This window comes from Schistocerca gregaria, chromosome 3 (assembly GCF_023897955.1).
Source record: "Schistocerca gregaria isolate iqSchGreg1 chromosome 3, iqSchGreg1.2, whole genome shotgun sequence".
NCBI lineage: Eukaryota > Metazoa > Arthropoda > Insecta > Orthoptera > Acrididae > Schistocerca > Schistocerca gregaria.
The window spans coordinates 606,267,771-606,279,780 of record NC_064922.1 but is presented as its reverse complement, the minus strand read 5'-3'; the positions used below and the strand labels follow the sequence as shown (position 1 = coordinate 606,279,780).

The 12,010-nt window shown below is 39.0% G+C and overlaps 1 protein-coding gene across 2 annotated transcripts in view; it reads right to left on the bottom strand.

Moving 5' to 3' along the window:
- Positions 1–12,010, bottom strand: part of LOC126354649 (UDP-glucosyltransferase 2-like) — a 132,265-nt gene that overhangs the window by 82,734 nt on the left and 37,521 nt on the right. The window lies entirely within an intron of this gene.

The window sequence follows — 12,010 nt, the reverse complement described above, 5'->3', positions numbered from 1 at the left end:
GGTTTTCGCCAAGTACTTTATTTCGTACAAGGGAGTAGACATATTATCGACATTGGACACAACACTCTCATGGAAATCTCATGAAAGACATTAGCGTAGTATATAAGCTTTAAATACAAGGCCTAGTAATATGAGGTACAGAGAATAAAATGACACAGTGGTTTTAAATATGAAAGGAAGGTAGAACAAAGGTCTTGTTGCGTGTGAGAGGGCTCCCTTGTCATCGAGTGGGAACCGGAACTATCGCCATGGCTACATGGAAGTCGATTACGTAGCGGCCGTAGAGACTGGTGGATGTAACGCTGAGGCAGCAAGATGAACAACACACCTGGGACGACAAATCCAAAAGACCGTGCCAGTACAGTAAAGAACACTTTTTTGCTGGCGGCACATGGCGCGGGCGAGCAGGAGCGGGGCAGTCCAAAGGCCATCTAGTTTGGAAAGAGCAGCACAGTTAACTGGGGACCAATTGCACGCAAGAGTGCTGCCAGCGGTCTTCTGGTCGATTTCGTTGATGATTTCCTTGTCTTTGTGCGTAATTTAAAACCATGTAGCCTGGCGATTTTGCAGACTAGTATTTTTATTCTGCAGTATTGTGGTGATCATATTCATTGCTAAAATATGTGGCACGCCACATTGTCTCTCATTTATAGAGCCACTAGACAAGCAAAATATCACAGTGACACATTACAAGACTGAAGTTATACATCGTTAGCAGAGCATTGGACCAAATTTAAATAGCCATTGACACTGGTTATTTAAATTTTGTACACTGGTAAGTGTTCTTTTTGTCAATGATCTTTCGTTATCAGTATATCTCAACTAAATCGAAATGTCTGCATTCATTATTTTGAAATAAATTTATGTCATGTCTTAAATGCTAATAAAACTACTCCAACACAACTACAGCCCTTCAACTCCACAGTTCCAATGCCGCTCCAAATATGCCTGCTTTGACAAGCCCATTTTCTTGAGCGCCAAAAGAATACTGGCATCTTTGAACCCAAGTCTAAACGGACTGACAGTCGTTCAAGAACTGAAATGCTGCAATGTAGGCAGTTAACCATTCTCAAACCGATATCTAAGCCAAGTGTATCCTTCTGCTTGCTTCCCTCTCAGATCAACTCTCACCGTTTTACTATTCTAGAACAACTGCTTTTAGTCAGTCGTTGCCAGACTTTAAAGCACTTGGCAACTGATAATTTTAGCTGGCTGAAGATAAATCGAGACACCTTCATAGCATTTCTCTACCTGGTAAAAGCGTACGATAATGTCAAATGGTGCAAGAAACTCTACGTAAAATAGTGGTAAGCAAAGGGGAAAGACAGGTAATATGCAGTATATGCAAGAATGAAGAGGGAACTATAAAAATGGAAGACCTAGAACGAAGTGCTCTGATAAAAAGGGTATAAGACATGTATGTAGTCATTGGCCCCTACTGTTTTATCTGTATATCGAAGAGCAATGACGGATATGAAAGAAATATTCAAGAGTAAGATTAAAATATAAGGCGAAAGGATATCAATGATAAAACTTACTGATGGCATTGCCGCCGGTAAATGTCAAACGACGCCTCGCTTGATGTAAAGAGCGTAAACTTTGGACGATTGAACAGTGGAAAAAAGTTGTGTGGAGTGACGAATCACGGTACACAATGTGGCGATCTGATGGCAGGGTGTGGGTATGGTGAAGCCCCGGTGAACGTCGTTCGCAAGCGTGTGTAGTGCCAACAGTAAAATTCAGAGGCGGTGATGTTATGGTGTCGTCGTGTTTTTTCATGGAGGGGACTTGCCCCCTTGTGTCTTGCGTGGCACTATCACAGCACCGGCTTACATTGGTGTTTTCAGCACATTCTTGCTTTCCACTGTTGAAGGGCAATTTTGGGATGGCGATTGCATCTTTTAAGACGATCGAGTACCTGTTCGTAGTGCACGGCCTGTGGCGGAGTGGCTACACGACAATAACATCCCTGTAATGGACTGGCCTGCTCAGAGTCCCAACCTGAATCCTGTGGAACATCTTTGGGATGTTTTGGAACGCCGACTTGGTGTTAGGCCTCACCGACCGACATCGATACCTCTCCTTAGTGCAGCAATCGGTGAAGAATGGGCTGCCATTCCCCAAGAAACCTTCCAGCAGATGATTGAACGTATTCCTGCGAGAGTGGAAGCTGTCATCAAGGCTAAGGGGGGGGGGGGGGAGCATCACCGCATTTAATTTCAGCATTATCGATGGAGGGCAACATGAACTTGTAAGTCATTTTCAGCCAGGTATCCGGATATTTTTGATCATACAATGTATATAGTGCTACAGACGAATGTTGAAAATTTGGTGGACTCATAAGGTAAGGAACCAGGAGGCTCTCCACAGAATTCGCGAGGAAACTGTAGAGGAAGACTGATTTGAAAACATTCAGCAAATAACTGAGTATGTAAATTGCAAGTGCTAGTGTGAGATGAAAAGGTTAGAACAGGAATTCGTGGGGGGGGGGGGGGGGGGGGGGCACATCAAACCATTCAGAAGACTGATGACTAAGAAACGAAAAGCTTACTTACTGCCTTTTCCTTCTAGTATGAGGTATACACTAGTTTATATTTGATATATACTCAAACGGCAGGTGGCAATGAGAGCTGGCCCGCTACTGTCGGACAACATTGTCAGTCAGGTTAACATTCATATTTTCTGTATTTCTCAGTACTTCATTTGCTATGTGTGTTTAATCACTTTTTCTGCAGGAGAAACTGTGGGCAGAATGTTCTTGTAACCACATGTGTAACCTGTAAAGAGCTTGTACCTGGAGGCGACTGAGAACAGGGAGCAACTGAACTGGGGCCGGTAAATGCTGAGCACAGCGACTGGGCCTGTGAGTGATGCTGGTAAACAGTGTTCACTGGTTCTAACTTCTGGGCAAAGCTCTTTTCTCCTTCAACTTAGGGTCAGACGGAAGGGCGCCAGTTGGCAAAACTGTCACAGAAGATGGCAGGATGGCTGAAAGTGTGTGGAGGCAGCCATTTAAGAGAGATTGCTTTGTGGTAATGGTGGTACGGTCACAAAACTCCATGCATTCTCATCTTATAAGACTGGATGATACAGGCAGAGCAGATGATGTACGTGTCCATAACAGGTAGGACTGCAACTTACCTCTCCCCTCCCTCCCCCTCCCTCCTCCCTCTGGCGCAAGAAAGTCGACAAGTCCTTTTTGTGTGAAAGAAAGAGGTGATTATCAGAAAGGATTTACACCCCACAATTTATGTAACCATAGGTGACGTCAGTCGATAGTGGGAGCCACTTTACAGTCATGTCAGATAGTGCATACAATAGATGCATTGAAAATCACCAATTCCTACGCACAAAATCATTTAAACAAGAATAAAAGATGTATTGATGGGAAGGTACACTGAGGTGCAGTTTCAAATTCATCTGGTGTTTAACTGCCAAGGGCAGAGACAAATTTCCTCGTCGTCCTTGATCTGTCTATTGAGATAGTATTTCGAATGGACTTCTTAAAGGAACAGCAGCCCATTCTGGATGTAGGACAAGGGAACTAATCCTGCAGAAAGAAGGCGTGGTCAATTTTTCATCTGCAGTCTGTGCAATATGAGCACAGATCCCAGTAGAGTCTTCAATCCTGAGCTACACTACCAGTGGGGAAGGAGACCTATAGCCACTACATTTTTACAAAAGTAGACCAACAGCACAAGAGGCGATACAAATTAAGCAATAGGGGCACAGTGCAGTAGATAGCATGCTCAGCAACTTCGACAGCATCCCACCGCATGACAAGGTGCATCAGGAGAGTTGGTTCAGAGCTCTATTTTTGCCAGGAAAAGATACAATTAGAAATTTCGAATATGCAGTCCATGTGCAGGACCACAAGAAATCCTTTGTGATCCCTCCTCAGTACCACTGTCATACTGGCAGAAAGTCTACTTGGAGGTAAATAAAATGCTGCACGATGATATAATCAAACCAGCAATCTTCACATACAATAATCCAATCACTGTGGTTGAGAAAGAAGACAGCTTGATTCACTTGGTATTAAAAGAAAAAAGCACTCTGTCTTCAGGCCACAACTGGCCCATCGGGATCATCTGACCGCCATGTCATCCTCAGCTAACGATGGGGATAGGAGAGGTGTGTGGTCAGCACACAGCTCTCCCAGTGGTTATGATGGTTTTCTCTGACTAGAGCCGCTACTATTTGGTCGAGTAGCTCTGCACTTGGCATCATAAGGCTGAGTGCACCCCAAAAAATCCCAATAGTGCATGGAGGCCTGGATGGTCACCCATCCAGGTGCCGGCAACACCCAACACTTAAGTTTGGTGATCTGATGGGCACCAGTGTATTCACTGCGGCAAGGTCGTTGCCTACTTGGTGTTAGATTCGTGCCAAAACAACACGATTATTGGAGACAAATGGGCAGAAAATCTTGAAGAGCTGCTACAAAATTTCCATGGAGTCACTGTTTTCTGCACAATCGATTTCAGATATACCTTCTGGCAAATAACGCTCCAACCTAAGTGTCAGAAATATACAGTGTACCTTGTGTTCAGTAAATACTATCAATTCAAATAGTTACCATTTGATTCGAAAGCCTCTATGGCTGCTTTAATTACAGCATTAGGCAGTGTCCTTAGTGATTCTATTAACCCATGAATCATCAGCTATACGATGATCTACTGATTATAGATCCGACATAGAGGCAGCACAATATGATACACTCCTGGAAATGGAAAAAAGAACACATTGACACCGGTGTGTCAGACCCACCATATTTGCTCCGGACACTGCGAGAGGGCTGTACAAGCAATGACCACACCCACGGCACAGCGGACACACCAGGAACCGCGGTGTTGGCCGTCGAATGGCGCTAGCTGCGCAGCATTTGTGCACCGCCGCCGTCAGTGTCAGCCAGTTGGCCGTGGCATACGGAGCTCCATCGCAGTCTTTAACACTGGTAGCATGCCGCGACAGCGTGAACGTGAACCGTATGTGCAGTTGACGGACTTTGAGCGAGGGCGTATAGTGGGCATGCGGGAGGCCGGGTGGACGTACCGCCGAATTTCTCAACACGTGGGGCGTGAGGTCTCCACAGTACATCGATGTTGTCGCCAGTGGTCGGCGGAAGGTGCACGTGCCCGTCGACCTGGGACCGGGCCGCAGCGACGCACGGATGCACGCCAAGACCGTAGGATCCTACGCAGTGCCGTAGGGGACCGCACCGCCACTTCCCAGCAAATTAGGGACACTGTTGCTCCTGGGGTATCGGCGAGGACCATTCGCAACCGTCTCCATGAAGCTGGGCTTCGGTCCCGCACACCGTTAGGCCGTCTTCCGCTCACGCCCCAACATCGTGCAGCCCGCCTCCAGTGGTGTCGCGACAGGCGTGTATGGAGGGACGAATGGAGACGTGTCGTCTTCAGCGATTAGAGTCGCTTCTGCCTTGGTGCCAATGATGGTCGTATGCGTGTTTGGCGCCGTGCAGGTGAGCGCCACAATCAGGACTGTGTACGACCGAGGCACACAGGGCCAACACCCGGCATCATGGTGTGGGGAGCGATCTCCTACACTGGCCGTACACCTCTGGTGATCGTCGAGGGGACACTGAATAGTGCACGGTACATCCAAACCGTCATCTAACCCATCGTTCTACCATTCCTAGACCGGCAAGGGAACTTGCTGTTCCAACAGGACAATGCACGTCCGCATGTATCCCGTGCCACCCAACGTGCTCTAGAAGGTGTAAGTCAACTACCCTGGCCAGCAAGATGTCCGGATCTGTCCCCCATTGAGCATGTTTGGGACTGGATGAAGCGTCGTCTCACGCGGTCTGCACGTCCAGCACGAACGCTGGTCCAGCTGAGGCGCCAGGTGGAAATGGCATGGCAAGCCGTTCCACAGGACTACATCCAGCATCTCTACGATCGTCTCCATGGGAGAATAGCAGCCTGCATTGCTGCGAAAGGTGGATATACACTGTACTAGTGCCGACATTGTGAATGCTCTGTTGCCTGTGTCTATGTGCCTGTGGTTCTGTCAGTGTGATCATGTGATGTATCTGACCCCAGGAATGTGTCAATAAAGTTTCCCCTTCCTGGGACAATGAATTCACGGTGTTCTTATTCCAATTTCCAGGAGTGTATTAGGGGAAATTCTTCTTACCTTCACAGAGTATTACCAAATCATGTATCAGGATGTCTGAAGTAATATTCGTAGGCCATATCATCATGGCAGAGGGTATCTCGCCACATCCAGAAAAAATAGAAGTAAGAACGAAATTTTTGATCCCAGCAACAAAAGAGTAACTCAATGGGTTTCTTTGTGTTGTCAATTCCTACATGAATTTTATACACATGAAACAAATGGCAACACCACAGCTTCGCCAACTCACCAGAAAGAAGTTTACATATGTATGCAACGACACAGCTGGGGGTAGATTTCAAACATTCAAAACTGCATTCATTAACACACCAATCCTCTTTCACCCCAGCCTAGCAGAGGAATCTTGTATGATCATGAACAGATCCTGTTCTGGGCTGGAGGATTTGATCTTTGGGAAGCACCAGAGGAAATGCAGAAAAAATGATTCTGTCACTGGGTTAGAGGCACTGGCGGTCGTCTTTGATAAATTCCGATTTTTCTTATATAGTCGTAAAGCGAGAGTATACATCGACCAAAAAGCGTTAGACTTCCTTCTTCTCCAAGAAGAATTCTGCAAGAAAAGGCTGACAACATGGATTCTCACATTATAAGAATCTGATTTTACAATCACTCATACACCTGGGGAACAGAATAACATTTCTGATGTCTGATGCATTGTAGTAGTATATGTATTTCGGTGCTAGACAAGAAAGCATATTCTTCAAGAATTACCTAATATAAACGAGGATTTTTGTTTTGCTATATCCCTCAGTTAAAAATTTATCCATACCTGTGAAAGGAATTATCATTTACTTAAAAAATAAATTCATTTAGTTAAATTTTAATATCCAATGAGCTATATATATTCAGTTTGCATCCAGTAGAAAATTTAAAAAAAATATTAATAATCTAAAATGTATTCAAATGCAATAAGCTGAACCAAATAATTTGAATTTTGTTTTTTATCCTGATATATAAAATTCAGTCTAACAGTTTTCTCTAATTTATCATCGTCTTCTGAAAGGATTAGGTATAATGATCTGGAAGAGTTGTTTTATATTTATCATCTAAATGTAGTATAATTTTTTTGACCACATTTGGATAACAGAATTTCTTCTTTTGAATTACTGTAAGGTTCAATATTTTGAACTGTATTATTTTAGTGAACACTTCTGTGTAGCCATTTCTATAACTGTTAATTTCACTTCATGTTCAGTTTTGCTTTTATTTAGGTACAAAAAATTTACATTTTCAAAAATTAAAATGTTTATGAAACGTTTTCATTTTTTTAAGTCTAAATTTTCAAGCTTAAAAATTTTCAGTTAATATTGTATGCTATAAATCATAATTTAAATACTTATTATTATACCTAATTACAAATGCAATGGTATGTTCCCATTAAAAAAGACACACCATTTCATTGTTGTATCATGTGGACTTAAAACATTAATTCTTCTAGATATGTTTATCACACAGATCGGATAATTTTGAAGAAAATTGAAGGAACATACATTGACCTCGTTATTTAATTGTGTTATTCTCTTAAAATCACAAAGAGCATCAAAGTGTTTAAAAACTTATTTGGTGAATCAAGATTCCATACTTTGTCAGGTAAAATTTCATTCCTTCGACTCGTTACACAGGTATTTTGTAATTTAACATGACTGATTAAAGAAGACTAATTTAAATGATTTTTTCGGTTAGTTTGGAAAACAATGAAAATAAAGTAAGTCATATCATATTCAGAAGAATTATAATAATTAGTAATATGTAGTTGAAAATTTCTTTTCCATTTAATCCAGCCAACTCCATGTTTGCAGTTCGTTATAGAGAAAATGGAATTTTTGGATTTTTCATCTTACTTGTTCTAGTTCAAGTGAATATTTTGGTTCATACATAATAACAATGTTACTTTCTTTTGGACATGATTGTGGAACATCAGGAACATAATTATTTTTACTAAACCATTGAAGAGTATAACTTGATCTCTTCTGGAACTCCAAGTAGAAATTACAGGCAAATCTCCACCGCAAATTACTTCTTTTAAATCTTTAAAAAATCCACCAAATAATTCTGATGGATATAGTACTTCATTATGCTTGTTTTCAATTTTACCATTTTTCAGAATAAGGATTTCCATAGTTAATTCATTTCATAGAGATGAAATCAATAGAAGAAGAGTTGATAAAGAAACAAATAGTTGTTCTAGGCAAAATATTGTTTTCTTTTTTAATTGTAATAACAGTGAACAACTTTAACCCATAATTACCTCTCAATTTAATCTTTAATTCCCCATAAAATGCTAAAAAAATCGGTTCCGTATCTGTAAATAACATCAGATGTCATATAAAGTTGTGAATAATTAGGATGAATTCAACCAATGCCTATATTAATATTAATTTCTGTTTCCTTGTTTAGAATATTTAAAATATTTTTTGTTTCCTCATTCACTGCCAGAGTAAAATTGATAAATCTCAATGATTTATTAAGGAAAAAATTTATTAATACATTTTTAAAATTAGTGTTACGAAAGTACCATTGAAGTAATAAAGTCATCATTTCCTTCAGTTATAGTTATTTCCAAATTTTGAATCGTATCAAAAATTGCAATATTTACAGAGTAATTTGGTTCATAAATTATTGGTCTTCCAGATTTGGTATTCAGTTTACATGATGAAATAATTTAAGTTTCTCTATGAAAATAATCAGTACTTTTAACATACACTCCATCAGTTACATTAAAACTTATATTTACAAATTCAAATGGAATAATTCTAGGAATATTGTTAAGAATTATTTTTTCATCAGTTCCAATTATTTGACCATTAAAACCTACAATTGGTCCGATACAGTCTTCTTTAACCATAAATAATTTAACATTACTTTCAACAAAAACTCTGTTTAAAAATTTTCTATTTGATGTGTATATTAAGTTTTTTTGATTCAATAAAGTTTTCCAAATTTTTCGAACTATGTTTACCAACTCGTATTCTATCGTTTCTTTGTTAGTGTATAATTTAGTATTTTTGATCCAGTATTTGGAGTTAAAAAGTTGAATAAAAAGCAACTATACGTTTCTCTTATTGGGAAAGATAATCTTTTTTCCAAACACATGAATTATCACTCACTAGAAACAATGTGAAGTTCATATTAATAAAAATTAGGTAAATAAATGAATACTGAGTGGGAACCAAACATAACAAGTCTAGAAAACCTTAAAAAGTAAACATGGAAATATTTTACCAATCTCAATCTGATCTTCAATAACAGGACCTAGTCATCATGGAAAAACAACACTAATGACTGATAATTAATCATAACACCTCAGCACTTAAACTGGAATCAAATTAATTGTTTGCAAATATATTGTAAAAGTTTAGTTCAGCCAAAATATAAAGATTTGATAAAATTCTACAAGAAAATGAAGATAAAATTAATGGAAAGTTACTACTTTTATTGAAAATAAAGATGAAATTATTCCATTAGATGGATGTGAAAATAATTGAATTGCAGTTTTAGATTATTTCATTCTTTCAAAATAAAGATGTAGATAGAGTTTATTTTACTAGAGGTAGACACAAAGGAATAGATCGTTTTTATTTAAGTCAAACATATTCAAAAATACCAAAACTACTACAGATAATCTTAACTTCTTAAATATTTTCAGACAAGATGAGACAAATTTACGTCATATTTGTCATGAATGTCTTGAGGGGGGGGGCATTTGGAGTTTGATAGTTTTAAGGGGTCTGGATAGGTTCAAAATCATGAACAGCTCAATTATTAATTTTTTGCACTTTAAGAATCTACAGAATTTGCCCTTCTACATCTACATGGATACTCAGAAAATACATTTAAGTGCCTGACAGAGGGTTCATCGAACAACCTTTGAATTAGTGCACAATTTATTCAGTTCAGAAGACTTCAACTATTTTTAAAATATTTTTGAAATGTGTTCTGCTTGGACATGATCCACTGTGGTGCTGTTAAACTGCTGTCAAATGGTGCACTCATGAATCTACATGCTCATCATGTACATTTTTGTGCTGTGAGAGAAAATAAGTGTTACATAATAAGTGTCGTGGCTAACCTGTGATGGTTTGATATGTATCACTACCTCAATTGTCAAGTGTTTCATGTTTATTTACTCTTTTGTTTTTCTCAAAATGTTTGTAATGAAATCTGTTCATTAAAGTCTATGTTTCGTTGAAGGATAATCATGGGAAAACATAAAGTGACTAGAAATCCTCTGTAGGTTTTAAGAACAGGAGAAATTTAGGAAAGCCAGGGTTGGTGTTATTACTATAAACAATAAAATCAGAAAATACAGAAAATTATTCCACAGACATTAACAAATACAACAACCAAAGTGAAATTTATGGGAAAACTTTCAAAACTATTCGATATAAGTACTGGGGTTAGTTAAGGTGATGGGTGACTGTCTTTGTTATTCAGTGTAGTTTTAGATAGAGCTTGATGGAGAAAACCTCTGGAAATTAATTTCATTAGCAACCAAAAAATATATCCACAAACCCCTACTTAGCCTTTGTGGACGAACTCACAATAAAGGCAGATTCTTCTGAGAAGGCTATAAAACAGATAGAAACTCTAAAACAATGTGCAGGCGAAGTCAGCCTGCAGATATCATTTGAAAAGACAGTGTTTACAACAACGAATTTAGAAATTTTCAAATTACAAACCAAGTATGGAGAAATTAACAGAATATCACACTTTGAATATCTATGAGAAATTATCTGTGAAAAATATTCACAACAAGAAAGTATACAAAAACCTCATAAAGGTTTGGGACTGGTGCCTAACCTCTATAATAAAAAATGCTTATATGCCTCACATTCCGTCACAAAATGCGACTTCCCAAACTCAGCCTAACAAAAAGAATAGTAAAATACGTAGATTCCCTAGCTAGTGGAGGAGAATGGAAACAAAATGTTAAAAAATACTTGCAATTAGTCAAAATCACCAAAGAGGAAATAGACATAACGAACAATTTAAGAACAAAAGTAGAAAAATTGGAAGTTAAACCAGAAACAAAGAACTGGAACAAAATGGAGTGAACAAAGAAGACCTAAATTTTTGCAAAGAATGAAAAACTGATGGGCAAATAAAAAGAACCAGAAGAAGGAAACAGAAAATGAACCATCTTTACTTAGTGTCTTCCACTCCAGGAGCTTTGTGACTAATTATAATGATAATAATAATAATAGGCCTCCGGTATGTCTGCCAGTCGTAAAAGGCGACGAAATGAACAAAACACTAATAGGGGTAACCCCCCTTTTTGTGTGATTAGTTGGTTCACTATAGAACTAATGAAGCCTCGGACAAGCGTTGTCATGTCGGGGACAACGCTTGAACCCTATGCCTGTCCACAATGGTAACGACACTGCTAGCCACACGGAAAATGATTTAAATCCAAATAGAGGTGTTTTGCAGGATATGCTTCCTGCAACCACTCTGGAAAGAAAACAAAGACAGAGGATGAGATGGTCAGATGAAGTTAACCGACACTGCATGTTCTATTATTACCAAGCAACAAACGTAGGAACTAACACAACTGGATACGGATCACTAGTATACACAACATTTATTACAAGATAGCCAGAATTAAAATTTTTAACGGAACAACGACTAGCTGATCAGATCCGTGTAATAATCAAAAATAACACGATACCCCAGTCAGAATTTGAAAACATCAAACAACAAGTACAACAAATACTGGAACAAAATAATGTGCAATCAGAAGGATAAGAAAATAGAGTAATGGACTCAAACATCCCAGAGCAAACAAACAAAGAACAACATGCATCAATTAAACAATCAGAGGAAAAACGAAATCTTAAAACAGCCACCA